This window comes from Theropithecus gelada, chromosome 14 (genome assembly GCF_003255815.1).
Source record: "Theropithecus gelada isolate Dixy chromosome 14, Tgel_1.0, whole genome shotgun sequence".
Taxonomy (NCBI): Eukaryota; Metazoa; Chordata; class Mammalia; order Primates; family Cercopithecidae; genus Theropithecus; species Theropithecus gelada.
The window spans coordinates 114,557,450-114,576,080 of NC_037682.1; the positions used below are offsets into that span (position 1 = coordinate 114,557,450).

Genomic DNA, 18,631 nt, shown 5'->3' on the forward strand with positions numbered 1-18,631 from the left:
CATAAATAAAATAAAGTATAATGCTGTTCATGCCACCCTGATAATATATTTTCCTGTAATTTGTCATAGGGCAATTTTTACAAAAGCTGTACCATCCTGATCTTAGGGGGAAAAAAGGAATTATCTTCAAAGATTATGGCAGGTAGAATATGAAAGGCAGTAATTCACTCTCTGTATGGCATTTGTGTACAACACTAAAGAATGTGGCAATCTTTCTCCAAGACACTAATACTACTCACCTATGATCACTTGGGAGAAATCTTTGGAATATATTCTTATGAATGTGTTCATGGAAAGCTGACCATATGCATCATGCCATTCATTTCATACACACTTTTTAAGTGGCTTTAAAACAACAAGTGTATAAATTCTCAAAGACCGCAATAAACTTTTTTTTTTTTTTTTTTGAGATGGAGTCTCACTTTGTTGCCCAGGCTGGAGTGCAGTAGCACGATCTTGGCTCACTGCAACCTCTGCCTCTGGAGTTCATGTGATTCTCCTGTCTCAGCCTCCCAAGTAGGTGGGATTACAGGCATGCACCACCATGCCTGGCTAATTTTTTTTTTTTTTTTTGTATTTTTCATAGAGACAAGGTTTCAACATGTAGACCAGGCTGGTCTCGAACTCCTGACCTCAGGTGATCTTCCTGCCTCGGTTTCCCAAAGGGCTAGGAATACAGGCATTAGCCACCACCCCCAGCCAAGACTGCAATAAACTTTAATCTGCTTCTTACATCAAATGTGTGGGCAGAACTATAATCAAACTTAGCTCATGCTTGACAAAGAAAATCTTGGAGCTTCTTTTCTCCCAGAGACAGATCAGTGCGATTAAAAATCTGGACCTCGATCTGTATGCAACTTAATGATGGTATGCAGATAAATGGGCTAAACCAGACTTCCGCTTTTCTCATTAAGGTGGCAAGAATAGATCCAGCATTGCAATTTGGCTCCTACACCCAGTTTATATCCTAGCAGAAAACATCACATCTCAGCAAGGGAAGATCTGTAATGCCAAGTCATTTCCCCTAACTTTACTTTGTTCCTGTCCCTCCCTCACACCCAAATGACTCAAATGGCTGCCTCACACTCATGTATTCATTCATTCACTCATGTGTTTACTCAAGTGACCTAACTATGAGTCTTGAGTTTGTCTTGCCAGGGAATTGTCTTCCAGGTGATCTTTGCATTTTCTTTCTTTCTTTTCTTTTTTTTGAGACGGAGTTTCACTCTTGTTGCCCAGGGTGGAGTGCAATGGCACGATCTTGGCTCACCGCAACCTCCATCTCCCGGTTTCAACCGATTCCCTTGCCTCAGCCTCCTGAGTAGCTGGGATTACGGGCATGCACCACCACACCCAGATAATTTTGTATTTTTAGTAGAGATGGGGTTTCTCCATGTTGGTCAGGCTGGTCTCAAACTCCCGACCTCAGGTGATCCACCTGCCTCGGCCTCCCAAAGTGCTGGGATTACAGGCATGAGTCACCGAGCCCGGCTGATCTTTGCATTTTCATCAGAGCATCAAACCAGTTCTGGCAGACCGTCTTTCCTGTAGACCCGGTGTGCTTCATGCTTACAGGGGGTAACGAAGAACAAGAAATCACCCAAGTACTTTAGTATCTAAGATGGGCAGTTCACAAATCTAATTAATTATTAGCATCCCTTAAAAAGCCTTTAAACACTTCTTTGAATAATGTAATGTAAGCATATGGTAAACATTCAAACAGAACAAAATAGTATGCAGTGAAAAGTAAGTCTCTCTCACACGTGGCCCTCAGTTTCCCTCCTACTAGTTCATATACATTTTATGTCTCACAGTATTTTGTTTTTTTTTTGAGACCGAGTCTGGCTTTGTCCCTCAGGCTGGAGTACAGTGGCGCAATCTCTGCTCACAGCAATCTCTGCCTCCTGAATTCAAGCGATTCTTCTGTCTCAGCCTCCCAAGTAGCTGGGATTAGAGGCGAGCACCACCAAGCCCGGCTAATTTTTGTATTTTTATTAGAGACAAGGTTTCACCATGTTGGCTAGGCTGGTCTCGAACTCCTGACCTCAGGTGATCCACCCACCCTGGTCTCCCAAAGTGCTGGGATTACAGGTGTGAGCCACCTCGCCTGACCTAGGGTCTTATCTTTATCCCTGGAGTTGTAAAATTTTACTGTGATGTGTTTTGGTATAAGACTTTTTTCCATTAACTTACTTTGATATGTCTTTTAATCTAAAGACTCATTTAAGTGTCAGGAAATGTTGTTGTACTATTTAAAAATAATTCTGCTGGGTTCAGTGACTCACGCCTCTAATCCCAGTGTTTGGGAGGCAAAGGCATAAGGATTGCTTGAGCCCAGGAGATTGAGACCAACCTGGGCAACACAGTGAGACCCCATCTCCACAAAAATAAAAAAGTAATACTAAATAAAAATAAAAATAATTCATCATTTTCCCTTCTTTTTCATATACTCATCTTTCAGATGTTGGACCTCCTGGACTGATCCTCTTATTTTTTTAGATCTTTTTTCCCATGTTGTTTGGTTGAGTTGTTCCAAGAGTTTGTCAAGGGATCTCTTGGATGGCATTATAAGATAATTGTTAAAATCAGCAATTCAAATACCAGAAAAAATTATTTTTTAGTTCTACAAGCTTGGGCAAGTTCTTTATCCTCTCTGTCTTAGTTTTCCTATCTATAAAATGGAGGAAATAATTGTATTCAATTATTTGATGATTAAATGATTATTAAAGCATGTTATGAGAATTGAGTTTAACACAGGTCTGAAACATAGTAAATGTTCAATAAATATTGCTATTATTGTTATTATTATCGTATTCTTGTTTGATGGATACTATGTCTTCCATTATGTCTCTCAGGATATTAACACAGGGTTCATTGCATAGTCTTTGTTTCTATTTGCTTTTCTCTTACTTTTCTCAAATGTCTCATGTTATATTGAGAGATACTAAAAAGCTGTTTGTGGCTGGGCATGGTGGCTCATGCTTGTAATCCCAGCACTTTGGGAGGCTGAGGCTGGCAGATCACGAGGTCAGGAGATCAAGACCATCCTGGCTAACACGGTGAAACCCCATCTCTACTAAAACTATAAAAAATTAGCCAGGCACGGTGGCAGGTGCCTGTAGTCCCAACTACTCGGGAGGCTGAGGCAGGAGAATGGTGTGAATCCGGAGGCAGAGCTTGCAGTGAGCCAAGATTGCGCCACTGCACTCCAACCTGGGCAACAGAGCGAGACTCCGTCTCAAAAAAATAAAATAAATTAAAAAAATAAAATAAAAAATAAAAATAAAAAAACACAAAAAACAAAAACAAAAAAAGCTGTTTGGAAATGCTGTGAATGAGCAGGACTTTACAGTGGGCTTCTTTGTAGGCTGTTTGATTGTGGGATTCCCAATGTCAGTGTCTGGTCTTTTTTCTGAAGCTGTTGAATTACTCCAGAGAAATGTTTTTTGTTTTTTGTTTTTTTTTTGAGATGGAGTCTCATTCTGTCACCCAGGCTGGAGTGCAGTGACACAGTCTCGGGTCACTGCAACCTCCACCTCCCAGGTTCAAGCAATTCTCCTGCCTCAGCCTCCTGAGTATCTGCGATTATGGGCATGTGCCACCACGACCGGCTAATTTTTGTATTTTTAGTGGAGATGGGATTTCACCATGTTGGCCAGACTGGTCTGGAATTCCTGGCCTCAAGTGATCTGCCCGCCTTGGCCTCCCAAAGTGCTGAGATTACAGGCGTGAGCCACCTCACCTGGCCAGAGAAAAATTTTAAAATCACATGTCTGTCAGTGGGAGGTGGGTAATGACTGCCAATATTCTCTGAGCTGAGTGGGTGTAGTGGGTCAGGAGTATACCTATATAGATTCCAGTCCCTGAGCCTTTTAATGAACTGGCTTATAAGCACTGGGGTTTCAGCCACTGTGTTTTTGTAAGTCAGTTACCTCTCTTCCACCTGCTTTGATCAGCCAAACATCTGTTGACATTTCTCTTTCACCTTTTTTTCTCCCCCATTTTCAGCCACCCAAGTAGCTGGTACTGACTGCTGGCATGTGCCCTTGCGTCTGGCTAATTTTTGTATTTTTTTGTGGAGATGGGCTTTTTGCCATGTTGCCAGGCTAGTCTTGAACTCCTGGACTCAAGCAATCTGCCTACCTAGGACCTCCCAAAGTGCTAGGATTGGGAACCACTGTGTCTGGCCCTTTACTTTCATTTTAGTGAGTTTTGGGGAGGAAACAGAAAAATACATGTGTTAAATCTACCACATTACCTAAAATATCAGTAAGTGATTTAGAGGGCAGGTACTGTCTTCTAGACTATAGACATTTTCTGTGCTCCATTTTTATTTTTCAGGTTTTTTTAGAGATAGGGTCTTGCTATGTTGCCCAGGCTGGTCTTGAATTCTTGGGTTCAAGAGACCCTCCCAACCTTTCCTAGTAGTTGTGATTACAGGCGTGAGCCACCATGCCAGGTGCTCTGCTCCATTTTTGAGAACGACAAAATATTTAATCTGATCTGTGGCTTTTTATCCTCCCACTTCCCCTGTTCAACAGTCAGTCATCGTTGGCAGGGTTGTGTCTGTCAACTGCGATACTGCCTGTGATATTGGCTCTCTAACCCTGGGACAGATAGGACAGTCCTCCGGGAAACAGAACAGCTTGTCAGTGTACTCAGGAAGCTCATGTTGGATACACAGAGGCCACACTCCTACTGGAAAGCTTTTCTGTTGCAACACCCTCTGCTTAGAATGATAGAAAAGGAGAAAAAGCTTCTATTTCCCAATAGGCTCTCTCTTATCCAGAGAACCTTATCTGGGAAAAAGGTAGCAGAGAAACCTGAAACCAGGTTTCATCAGGAATGAGGAAATTGCCCCTCATTTTGCTAATTTTGACTATGAAACCCAAAGAGAAAATGCGTGTGGGATTTTGTTTTCATGTCTTGTTTTTTTCTTACTTTCCCCCTCTCTTCCTCCCTGTCTTCCCTCCTTTCCTTCTTCCTTTCTTTCTACTCACCAGGCATGTTGTATTTAAGCTATTTTGGTTCAGACTAAGGGAAATGAATCAAGGCTTTCGGAACAAATTAAAGAAGTACAGAAATGTTCAGGATGAAGCCATCATGTCCATTGTAAACCAAGGCCTGCTCTGCCCAAAAGAACTTGTTCCTGCACCCTCATCCCTTTTGCTGTGTTTGCAGCTTGGAAACCCTACCAGACACTGAGGTCTTCTTAGGAAAAATATTTGTTCAAATCTTTCATTTTCTCTGTGGTCTTTAAAAACCACTCTGGTTTCTAGTCCAGGAATCAGCTTTTCTGGGCATATCATATTGGCCTCCAGCCGTGACCCTTCTGGGGGCATGAACTCTGCAGAATTCTAGCAGAGATCTGAAGATTTTTTTCTTTTCTTTTCTCTTTTCTTTTCTCTTTCCTTTCCTTGTCTTTTCTTTTCTCTCTCTCTCTTTCTTTTTTTTTTTTTTTGAGACAGAGTCTTGCTCTGTCATCCAGGTTGGAGTACAGTGGTGTGATCTTGGCTCACTGCAGCCTCCACCTCCTGGGTTCAAGCCATTCTCGTGCCTAAGCCTCCCAAGTAGCTGGGATTACAGGCATGTGTCACCATACTGGCTAATTTTTGTATTTTTAGTAGAGACAGTGATTCACCATGTTGGCTAGGCTGGTCTTGAACTGCTGGCCTCAAGTGATCTGCCCAGCTCGGCCTCCCAAAGTGCTGGGATTACAGTGGTAATCCCACTGCGCCTGGTCAAGGTTTTTGTACATGAGAAATTGGTGGCAAGTGCCATGAGGAAGTGCGGCGTACACACAGGCAGATTTCTTTGACTGTTAGTTCCTGTGTCAGTCAGGGAACCTGCAGTGTGGCCATGTGTTATGTATAGCATTGTACAGGGATTTTGTGGAACATGTGAGAATAGACACAATCCATACACAATTCCTGACTCCTGTCCTCATGTAGCATCCAGTGTAGTTGTAAGGCATGTGAAAAAATTAGCAAATACTATAAGACAGCACAAAATTGACACTACCTCTAATGCTGTGGCAGCTCAGAGGAGATGGTGACCCATAAATGATGAAAATCAGTGCAGAAAATGAAACATGAGTGACAAATGGAGGGAAAATGTAAAGGAGAAAGGCAGGAATGAGCTCTGGATGTTGGGTAGGAGTGAACTCATTACTCAGGGTTAGATTGCAAGGGAAAGAGAAAAGGAGCAGTGAGGAGAGAGCAATTCATGTGAGGGGAGACTTAGGAGAAGGAAACTTCTAGATAAATATTATTGGAATTGGCCTACAGAGAACAGCTGTATTATATTTAGTGTGTTATTTTTAGTTTAACGACAAGTATCTGCTTTTATCTATAATTTTCTTTTTCTTTCTTGTTTTGTAGTGATGGGGGTCTTGCTATGTTGCCTAGACTGGTCTCGAACTCCTGGCCTCAAGTGATCCTCTTGCCTTGACCTCCCAAAGTGTTGGGATCACAGGCATGAACTACCATGCACAGCTCACAGTTTTCCCAGTTGATTGGTTAGCTAATCTTTGAGATTAATCCAGAGGCAAGTAGAGATCTATTTCACCCCTACCTCCCAAAACCCCTCTTAAATATCCAGGATTTTTGGTGGGCTGTGGTATCACAGGTGAGTGAATTGAAATCATTAGGGAGTTGGATGTATTTCATTCAGCATGCAGGACTATCTGGCAGCAGAGACTAGAAGGGCCAAATTCTACTTATCTGGATTTTGCCTCTGCAATAATCTAACAGTCATTTGCTCATATCACTTTTTAGAATAACCAGTCATTTAATGTCATTCATTCATTTAATAACTACTTATTGAGCCCTTGCTATATGTCAGGCACCATCTGCAGTGCTGGGCATACAGCAGTGAACAAAATGGATGTTCTCCTTTATTTTGTCCTCCCAGAAATGTGTACATATCCCTGAGGGTTTTGGGCAGTGAGACAGAAACACATAGCATTCTAAGATAATTATGTAATCAGTATTTTCTTGGAGCGTCAGTTTACTAAATAAGTAATTGAAAACACTGCCCTGTTTTAAAATATATATATATATGTGGAGTGGAATACAAAATTTATATGCATTTCTTTTTTGAGACAGGGTCTGGCTCTGTCACTCAGGCTGGAGTGCAGTGGTGATGTAGCAGGACAAGCCACAGACAAAACTCCTCAGACACTGGATTAAAGAAGGAAGAGGTTTTTCATTCGGCCGGGAGCATCGGCAGACTCGTGTCTTAAGAGCCGAGCTCCTCGAGAAAGAAATACTTGACCTTTTTAAAGGCTTACAACTTTAAGGGGTCCACGTGAAAGGGTCGTGATAAATCGAGCAAGCATGGGAAACGTGACTGGGGCCTTCATGCATCAGCTAACAGAACAGGAAGTTTTACAATGCTTTTTTCATACAGTGTCTGGGATTTACAGATAACACAAGTAGTTTAGGTCAAGGGTTGATGTTATTATTATTACTTTTTTTAACTCCTAGGGCCAGGTGGTGGTGCCAAGGTTGTCTGGCTATTTATCTTACTTTTGTTTCTTTCTCTCTTTCCTCCTGTCTTGTGAACTAAGCAAGGTGAGGGGAGGAGGGCAGCAGGAGTAGTAGTGGTCTCCTTCCTCAGTGAGATCTCGGTTCACTGCAACCTTTGCCTCCCAAGCTCAAGTGATCCTCCCACCTCAGCCTCCCAAGTAGCTGGGACTATAGGTGTGCACTACCATGCCTGGCTAATTTTCTGTATTTTTAGCAGAGACACGGTTTCACCATGTTGTCCAGAAGGGTCTTAAACTCCTGAACTCAGGCAATCTGCCTGCCTCGGCCTCCCCAAGTGCTGGGATTATGAGCAAGAGCCACCACACCTGGCCTTGTATGCATTTTTAAGCTAAAGCAAGACTTCAAAGCAATGCCAGGCTTTGGCAGGTTGTTCTGGGCTATGTCCCAAATCTCCAGAGGTCCACGTGCACACCACTCTGCCTTTAGGAGCACTCATGGAGAAGTTTGCAAAGCACTGCCCTACTTAACCTCAAGTGGCCTTATCACTGCCTACAAGATCAAGAGGAGACTCCTGTACGAACACTCAAGGTTTTTCAGGATATGGACTGGGGGCCACGTTCCCCAGCACTCACTTTCCCTCCCCTCCCCTCCCCTCTTCTCCCTGCCCTTCCCTTCCCTTCCCTTCCTTTCCTTTCTTTCTTGAGACAGTCTTGCTTTGTTGCCCAGGCTGGAGTGCAGTGGCATGATCTCAGCTCACTGCAATCTCTGCCTCCCAGGTTCAAGTGATTCTCTTACCTCAGCCTCCCAAGTAGCCATGATTACAGGCATGTGCCACCACACCTGGCTAATTTTTTTGTATTTTTAGTAGAGACGGGGTTTCACTGTGTTGGCCAGGCTGGTCTCAAACTCCTGACCTCATGTGATCCACCCGCCTCGGCCTCCCAAAGTGCTGGGATTACAGGTGTGAGCCACTGAGCCCAGCCCACTGTCTTTGCTTTCTGCTATCTTTTCTCAACAGCAGGAGCAAATAGGAAGCACCCACTGGACAATGTGCTGGGCTAGAGTATAACAAAGACACCTTCCTAGCCACACCCACCACATGCTGCTCACCCTGCTTATTGCCTCACCTTCCCTGCTTAGAAAATCTTTTCCTCTCTTTCAAGGGGCCAGCCTGAATATATTGCTTTGCCTGAATAGCATGAATTTCTTTTTTAATCCATTTTCCTGTAATACTCTGTAGACACTTCTATAATAGATCTTACATTTTGTCATGCCTATATAGTGTCTCATCTTTTCTCCTACTGCATGCTAAATTCCCCAGGCAGGGCCATTCTTTTCAGTTCTTCTTTGTATTTACAAAATGCTTATCACTAAATAGGCCCTCAATGGATGCAAGCCGAATTAATTAATTTTTCAGAGGAACATGCAAATTCTCCGGGAAGTTAATCTGAAAACATTAAGTAATGTATTAATTAATTTATCCATGTATTAATCAACTATTTACCAGTCCTGTTTTTTTGTAGAGACAGGGGTCTCAGTGTGTTACCCAGGCTGGTCTTGAACTCCTGGGCTCAAGCAGTGCTCCAGCCTCAGTGTTCTAGTGTGTGAGGATTAAAGGGGTGAGCCACTGCGCCTGGTCAGCTGTCTTTCTACTCTTGAGCTAAGTTTATGAAGACAGTAATAAGAAAACAGAACTAGTCTCATCCCTCATGACACTTACAATTGTATGAAAAAGACTCATAGTAATAAGAGAGAAATAATTATAAGAATTTAATTATATTAAATGTGATAAGTTAAATATAATTAAGTGTATAAATGTGATAAATGCTATAAAGGAAAAGTACAGGAAACTATGAACATATAATTCCATCTTTAAATAATTTTGTTTTTTTCTTTTCTTTTCTTTTTTTTTTTTTTCTGAGACAGAGTCTCTCTTTGTCACCCAGGCTGGAGTGCAATGGCGCGATCTCAGCTCACTGCAACCTCCGCCTCCTGGATTCAAGCAATTCTCCTGCCTCAGCCTCCTGAGTAGCTGGGATTACAAGTATGCACCATCATGCCCAGCTAATTTTTGTATCTTTAGTAGAGATGGGGTTTCACCATGTTGGGCAGACTGGTCTCGAACTCCTGACCTCAAGTGATCCGCCCACCTCCGTCTCCCAAAGTACTGGGATTACAGGTGTGAGCTACCGCACCCAGCCCACCTCTTTTTATAATGGCTTATTTTCCATATTTGTAATTAAGACTTATCGTGTGGAGGGAGGGAGGACTAAAAGGGGCGGTTTGTTTTACATTTAAAAGCCAGAACTAAACATTTCAGAGAGGAGAAATGATAGTGATTCTACCCAAACTCTTTGAGAAAATAGAAAAGGAGCACTTCCTTTTCATTTTATCAACATTACTCTGATCCCAACACCCAGATAAAGATATCATATACACACAGAAGAAAATCACAGACCAATATCACTCATGAACTTACATGCAATCATCCCTTAACAAAATCAAATCAAGTAATAGATATAAAGAGTAATGTGGCTGGACACGGTGGCTCACGCCTGTAATCCCAGCACTTTAAGAGGCCAAGGCGGGCGAATTACCTGAGGTCAGGAGTTCAAGACCAGCCTGGCCAACATGGCAAAACCCTGTCTCTACTGGAAATACAAAAAACTTAGCCGGGTGTGATGGTGTGAGCCTGTAATCCCAGACTCAGGAGGCCGAGGCAAGAGAATCGCTTAAACCAGGGAGGCAGAGGTTGCAGTGAGCCAAGATCGCACCATTGCACTCCAGCCTGGCGACAGAGTGAGACTCTGTCTCAAAAAAAAAAAAAGGTAATGCATCAGACCAAGTAGGTTTTATCCTCAGAATATAAGGTTGGTTTAACAATAAAAAAATCAATTAATCATTGTAATTCCCCATATTTATAGGATAAAGGAGAAAAGCAGTATAATTTCAGCAGATGGAGAATGAAGAAAAAGACTAACAAATTCAATACCCATTCGTGATTTAAAAAAAAAAAAAAACACAACAACAACTCAGCCAACCAGGAAGAAAGGGGACTTCTTTAAAAAAACGAAAACAAAGTAGGACTATAAGGCCGGCATGGTGGTCCAGGCCTGTAATCCCGAGGTGGGAGGATTGCTTGAGCCCAGGAGTTTGAGACCAGCCTGAGCAACATAGCAAGATCTTGCCTCTACCAAAAATTAAAAAGTAGCCAGATGTGATGGCACATGCCTGTAGTCTCAGCTACTTGGGAGGCTGATGTGAGATTTTCGCTTGAGCCCAGGAGGTAGAGGCTGCAGTGAGCTATGATCATGTCACTGCATTCTAGCCTGAGCAACATGGTGAGACCATGATCTCAAAAAAAGAGAAAAAGACTGCAAGTTAAAAAGTGAAAAATAATTAAAAGTTTAATCATCAGTATATGTCAACTAATTTGACCTTTTTTTCAAATTGAATATTAAAATATATAGAGGTGGGAAGAATTTTATGAAACTTTTATACAAATAGCTACCTATATTGAACACTTGCTGAGAGTTCTGTGAACACTATCTTATTTAATCCTTACACAACCCCATAGAATAGGTATGATTTTTATTCCTATTGTATAGACGATGAAACTGAGGCTTAGGGAAGTCAAAGACATTCTCTGCAGAAATACAGCCAATAATTAGCATAGCCAGTGTTAGAACTGAAGGTCTGTCTGCTTTAAAATTTGTGCTTCTAAATATTATTCAGGGCCAAGAGCAGTAGCTCATACTTGTAATCCCAGAACTTTGGGAGGTCGAGGCAGGTGGATCACCTGAGGTCAGGTTGGAGACCACCCTGGCCAACATGGTGAAACCGCATCTCCAGCAAAAATACAAAAAATTAGCTTAATGTGGTGGCGGGTGTCTGTAATCCCAGCTACTCCGGAGGCTGAGACAGGAGAAGTGCTTGAATCCAGGAGGCGGAGGTTGCAGTGAGCCGAGATACCGTTGCACTCCAGCCTGGGCAATAAGAGTGAAACTCCATCTCAATATATATATACACACACACATATATATATAGTTCAGTACCACTTCTCATTTGACCACTTTACCTTATACATTAGGCAGCTAAGTGACAAGCCAACTGATGCAAGTTAATGCAAAGTTGGGACTAGAACCCAGGTCTTCTGACTTCTGACACCCTGTTGTTTTCAGAAATGGTGTTTCACATCTAATCCACCTACTCCTTCCTTTTTATCAAAACACATTTTTTTTTTTTTTTTCCTGGAGGCTCCAGACCTGAAATACTAGAGAATAAATATAAGTTACAGAGCCAGGGATCAAATTTTGTCTCCTGCTCTGTTTAGCATTCAAAACCACTAAGCCACAGAGAAGACTCTGCCCACACTCAGAAAACAGCATGTTAAAGCAGGATTGAATGGAAACCTCTCTTCATAAGAATGCAGATGGTGAGAAAGAGTAAAAATATTCAAGGGAAAAGGAGGTAAAGAAAATTAGTGTTGGGGCTGGAGAACACTGTATGGTATTCATCTTTCAGAAATTTGAAACTCTGGGAACTGTACAGGGGAGTCCAAGGGATGTAACTGCCCGGAGAGGCCTCAAAGCTGGCCCTTTTGTGGACGAAGATCACTTCCCATCATTTTCACTCAGAGTTACCGTGGTCTGGTAGAGCTCCCTGGGAGGTGCTGGGAAATGGCCCCAGGGCCACCAAGGCTTTGCCCTGCTTTCTGGGCAGGGTTTGGCAAAATTAAAAAGGGAGAAAAATTATTTATTGTCCACCCAGTGCAAATTAAGAAAAATGGTATGGTCTGGATGGTGTTTAAGCAAGTCAGGAGGGAAAAGAAAAATTTTTATCACCTTTCCTTTGACACAAGCTGATGATGCCCTCGCCCAGATGGACAGAAGCCCACCTTCCCTGGCAGGCACCCACTGGGAAATGCATAGTTCCTGCCTCCTGCACATGCCAGGGAATGGACATCAGGCATTCTGGGAGGGTGAGGGTTGAGCTGTGGAAAAGGGTTGGGGAAAAAAGTAGTTCAGGAGTTAGAAAATAGTTCACAAATCTAAAACTCCATTCAGAGTTGCTTCTAAACACCATCATAGCATACATGTATATGATATTCACACACAGCATGAAAAGTGTGGTAAGTTCTTTGTTTTCCTTCCCCAAATGGAATTCTTTTTTCTTTCTTTCTTTCTTTTTTTTTTTTGAGACAGAGTCTCACTGTCGCCTAGGCTGGAGCATGGTGGCACTATCTCAGTTTACTGTAACCTCCACCTCCCAGGTTTGAATGATTCTCCTGCCTCAGCCTCCCAAACAGCTGGGATTACAGGTGTGCACCACCATGCCTGGCTAATTTTTGTATTTTTAGTAGAGACAGGGTTTCACCATGTTGGCCAGGCTGGTCTTGAACTCCTGACCTCAAGTAATTCACTCGCCTTGGGCTCTCAAAGTGCTGGGATTACAGGCATGAACCACCGTGTCCAGCTGGATTTCAAAAATAATATCTGTCATTCCAAAATAGTACTTAGGTGATCATTTTTCTTTCCCTCCAAATACTATGACTGTTTTGTTTTAGATCTTTTTCTCATCCCTCAAATATAAAGAGCCTAGAAATTTCTCTTGCTCCATCAGTTCCATTGAGAAATATTTCATGGTAACCACAAAGATTAGAAAAAAATACAGAAAAAAAGAAAAATATAGAAAGAATATTTTGAAAAAGAAATATTTTGACTCTTGGAGGGAATTTCTAACTGTTCTTACTTTAATTTTATGTATTTAAGATTAGAAGCAAGACAAAACAAACAAATGAACAATAAGCAAAAATAAGCCCAAAACTAACCTTTTCCAAACTCTTAAATACTGGGTTTCAAAACACAGTGTGGAGGATGGTTACTTGAGTGGGTTTGGGTCACATTCGAGTCCTGACTCTGCCCTTAATCTATCTTTCTTTCTTTTTTCTTTTCTTTTTTTTCGAAATGGAGTTTCGCTCTTGTTGCCCAGGCTGGAGTGCAATGGTGTGATCTCGGTTCACTGCAACCCTCATCTCCCTGGTTTGAGTGATTCTCCTGCCTCATCCTCCCGAGTAGCTGGGATTACAGGTATGCGCCACCATGCCTGGCTAATTTTTGTATTTTTAGTAGAGACGTGGTGTCACCATGTTGGCCAGACTGGTTTCGAACTCCTAACCTCAGGCAATCCACCCGCCTTAGCCTCCCAAAGTGCTGGGATTATAGGCGTGAGCCACTGCAGCTGGCCAAGATCCTTAATTTTTCTAAACCTACTTTTATCATCTATAAAATGAGCATCATAATAGTACCTTTTCACATGCTGTCATAAGGATTAAATATAATCTTGTTTAAAGCACGTTGTATAAAATCTATCTTAGCTATTATAGTAAGAAGTACAAAAGTGAAGGAAAGTAATCATCTTTGCGGGGGTGCATACGTGTAAGAAACCTCTCAGGAAGGAGCAGAACTGAACCAAGTGCTGAGGCAGAACCTCTGCTCCACAAATAGCATTTTTTTTTTCTTTTTAGCAAATTGCAGAAAGATATGATTCCTATCTTCCTGCAGGCTGATTCAGTCCCATGCCAGGGCACACGGCTGGTGAGTGGGCAGCTGCCCTATTAAGGACTCAGCAAAGGAATGATTACTTTGGGGAACTGTCAAATATGGAAAGCTATTCAGAAGGTCCACATGGAGATGTGGCTGTTTCCTAAATCACAGTTTCCCCAATGTTTTCTATTCCTCTGTGCTCTGAGGTGATAACTTTTTCCTTTTTTTATCTTATTTTTGTCTCTCTCATTTTATTTTATTTTATTTTATCTTATTTTTGAGACAGTCTTGCTCTGTTGCCCAGGCTGGAGTGCAGTGGTACAATCTTGGCTCACGGCAACCTTTGCCTCCCGGGTTCAAGTGATTCTTCTGCCTCAGCCTTCTAAGTAGCTTGGATTACAGGCACCTGCCACCACGCCCAGCTAATTTTTGTATTTTTAGTAGAGACGGGGTTTCACTCTGTTGGCCAGAGATGGGGTTTCACTCTGTTGGTGGATCCTGACCTCAAGTGATCCACCCGCCTTGGCGTCCCAAAGTGCTGAGATTACAGGAGTGAGACACTGCGCCTGGCCCTGTTTTTTATTTTTATTTTATTTTATTTTTGAGACAGGGTCTCACTCTGTGGCCCAGACTGGAGGGCAGTGGTGTGATCTCCGCTCACTGCAGCCTCCACCTCCTGGGCTCAAGCGATTCTCCCACCTCAGCCTCGCAAGTAGGCATGCACCACCATGCCCAGCTAATTTTTGTATTTTTTGGTAGAGGCAGGGTTTCGCCATGTTGGCCAGGCTGGTCTCAAACTACTGACCTCAAGCGATCCGCCTGCCTCAGCCTCCCAAAGGCCGGGATTATAGGGATGTGCCACTGTGCCTGGCTTCTGAGACTATAACTGTCCGCCATGGAATTCTAGAGTTGTTGGGATGACCTGGAGATATGTTAGGGAAAGATGGGAAGTTTGTAATGACATCAGTATAGAATCCACAGGCTCTAATGACTGGAAATGAGGCTGGAAAAGGATAATGGAGAAATCAGAAGTTCGCATGAACGCAGACTCCTTGATCGGGCTCTAGTCAGGCTCCTCTGGGTCCTGCTTTTGACTAGGCCCAACCTTTGGCTCTGTCTAGGTCTGCTTACTCCAGTTTTATCAAGGATCCTACTGAGTGAGTTTAGTGGGATCCTCCTCTCAGTCTGACCACCGTCAACATCTTCTTACCCTGGCTTCCTTTCAGCAGAAATCTTGTTAAGTCAGTTTAACAGAGTTACCCTACTTCCTAGTGATTTTCCATCCATTGATTCCCCTACCTTGTTTCTTGGCTATAAATCTCCACTTTTCCTTATTGTCCCTGGATTTGAGCCCCATCTCTAGCCCATACTACAAAACCCCATCATAGTAGCCACTACTGTGATGGGGTTCAGAACATCCTACCCCAAAATATGACACCTTGGCATATTGAGTATTTTAGGCCAAAGAAATTTGAGAAAGAGCAGGTGCAGGAAGGACTGTCTAACCTTCCCCACAAGAAGGTCATAAGCCCCTGATATGAGAGGCAACTCCCTATGCCCAGAGGAAGGAGCGTCCTTGTCTGTGAAGACAGGAACACTGAGAGGAATCTGAGTGGCGAGCCTTGCTGTCTCCCCCAGCTTATTACCCTTCGATCATACCCTTTTCCCATGATTTGTTACTCTTCATCAAACCTAGTAAAAACATGTCTAACTATTTTCTGGGGCTTCATTTTCTTATGAAGGCTCTCATGTCACATAAGACTATATTAAATAAATTTGTAGGCAGTGGCTCATGGCTGTAATCCCAGCACTTTGGGAGGCCAAGGTGGGTGGATCACTTGAGGCCAGGAGTTCAAGACCAGCCTGGCAACATGGTGAAACCCCGTATCTATTAAAAATACAAAAATTGACCAGGCGTGGTGGTGCACACCTGTAATCCCAGCTATTCAGGAGGCTGAGGCATGAGAATTGCTGGAACCTAGGAAGGGGAGGTTGCAGTGAGCCGAGATCTCACCACTGCACTCCAGCCTGGGCGACAGAGAGAGACTCTGTCTAAAAAAAAAAAAAAAAAAAAGTATGCTTTTCTCTTATTAATCTGTCTTTTGTTACAAAGCCCCAGCAAATAATGAAAAAGGGTAGAAGGAAAAGATTTTTTCTCTCTCTTACACTTCCCTTGAATAGTGTATTTCTTACCATCTTTAACAAGTATATGGTTAATTTTTTCTTTCACAATAGCATACTAAGATGATTAAAATTTGTCCCTGGCGCTTAGGCAAAGGGGAGCCATTGGGGTTTTTAAGCAAGGGCATTTCATGTTCAAATTTGCACTCTAGGCTGAGCACGGTGGCTCACACTTGTAATCCCAGCACTTTGGGAGGCGGAGGCAGGGGTGGGGGGTCACGTGAGGTCAGGAGTTCAAGACCAGCCTGACCAACATGGTGAAACCCTATTTCTACTAAAAATACAAAAAAGTAGCCCAGCAAGGTGGCGTATGCCTGTAGTCCCAGCTACTCAGGAGGCTGAGGCACAAGAATCGCTTGAACCCAGGAGGTGGAGGTTACAGTGAGCTGAGATTGTGCCACTGTACTCCAGCCTGCGCAACAGAGTAAGACTCTGTCTCAAAAAAAAAATTGCTCTCTAGCATGTGAGCTTGTCAGTGTGCCAGCGCACTGTCAGGAGAGCGCTTTGCTTCATGGATACCAGCTGTCATAAATCCGAGAGCAGCAATAAACAAATTTACTGGTTTTGAAATTTTTTTTCCTTATTTACTTCAAGAACAACAAAATAGGCCGGGCGTGGTGGCTCATGCCTGTAATCCCAGCACTTTGGAAGGCTGAGGCGGGTGGATCACCTGAGGTCAGGAGTTTGAGACCAGCCTGGCCAATATGGTGAAAACCCATCTCTACTAAAAATACAAAAAATTAGCCAGGCGTGGTGGCGGGCCTCTGTAATCCCAGCTACTTGGGAGGCTGAGGCAAGACAGTGGCTTGAACCCGGGAGGCAGAGGTTGCAGTGAGCCGAGATCGTGCCATTGCACTCCAGCGTGGGTGATAGAACAAGACTCTGTCCCTCACCGCCCCCCAAAAAAGAACAACAAAATACCTGAGAAAATTGTCAAATATCTTTGCAGTGTTTGTGCTGTTCTCAAAAGTTAAAAAAAGAAGGTGGGGGAAAGGGACTCTGATTTATAGACCCTATATACCATATGTATATGTATATATGTCCAAAGCTAAGGACTGACAATGTCCCAAGAGGGAACAGTAAAAAACAAAGTCCTGAATGAGGTGTCTGTCATAGATATTTCAGGAGTCCAGGCTAGGAATTGGGTTGATTAAGGTAAGATGATTGCCTGCAGGTTTGTATTTCCACTGTAGTATTTCTATTTTTTTTTTCACAATGAAGAACATTTTATTTACATAAAAAGAGAATAATATTTTAGTAGGCAATAAATCCAACATATTTCTTTTCTCTCTCTGTCTACAATGGTGATATTTTATAGGCTAATTTCTAAACAGATGCAAATTTTTACAAAGTGATGAAAGCCATGTTTTGCTCAGGAACACTACTGTTGCAGATACTAGTTTGCCTAGCTTTAGATGGCAAAATGCTAAATTGTGAATTCAGTATTTTCCAGCTGGTTGTTTCTCCTTGCCCTAGAGACTCTGGCAGCATGTACTTTTGAGAGACTCCTTATTGCTGCCACTTCTCTTCTCGTAGTTGAATCTACTATGTGAGAATATTCATGTCCTTAAGATGCAAGTCTGAGCAAAAAGTCTCCCACAAATCCACCGGATATCACAATGTGCTGCTTGATAAATTTGTTGCTTCTTCAATTAAATTGTTGATTTCAGGTGCTGCTTTGTTCGCTCGTTTCTTAATCTGCCTTTTTGCTTTGTTTACAGCTTTTTCAACTCTCTTCCAGTCAATCTGCACATAGCCACTATGACTAGCAATCTGACGGAGAAGAACACCACCACCTACTGCAGTTGCTGCAAGTTTTCCAACTTTGTGGAACAAAAATCCTGCACATCAGCCAGGAACGCCACCCATTACAATCTGGGTAGCTACTGAGTATTTTTCCACCATAGGTCCGGAACTGTGGCCAAACACTGGATTCCACCACTGGTGTCTTCGTGCATACTCAGTTAAATCCAGCACTTCGTAAGAGTCATCATCACTTTCATATTCTTGGGGAGCGGGGTTCAGGTCGCCATGATACCGCCGGGGGGCCAGTTCTGGGGTGGTCCCCCCCACCCCGCCCTCCTCTCCCTGGCGTTTTAAGGTCCGCTGTAGGCCAAGATGGAAGTCTGTGGTCTCTCCAGTGTAATATTTCATGGCTGGAACCTGGGTTATTACAAGTATTTTTTTTCTTTTTTTTTTTTTTTGAGACTGAGTCTGGCTCTGTCGCCCTGGCTGGGGTGCAGTGGCGCGATCTCGGCTCACTGTAACCTCCGCCTCCCAGGTTCAAGCGATTCTCCTGCCTCAACCTCCCAAGTAGCTGGGACTACAGGCACATGCCACCAGGCCTGGCTAGTTTTTGTATTTTCAGTAGAGACGGGGGTTTTACCATGTTGGCCAGGTTGGTCTCGAACTCCT

The 18,631-nt window shown here is 43.0% G+C and overlaps 1 protein-coding gene and 1 pseudogene across 1 annotated transcript in view; both read right to left on the reverse strand.

Moving 5' to 3' along the window:
* Window positions 1-18,631, reverse strand: part of CLMP (CXADR like membrane protein) — a 121,129-nt gene that overhangs the window by 45,490 nt on the left and 57,008 nt on the right. The gene's annotated exons all lie outside the window — the stretch shown is intronic.
* Window positions 17,784-18,370, reverse strand: LOC112607280 (annotated as a pseudogene).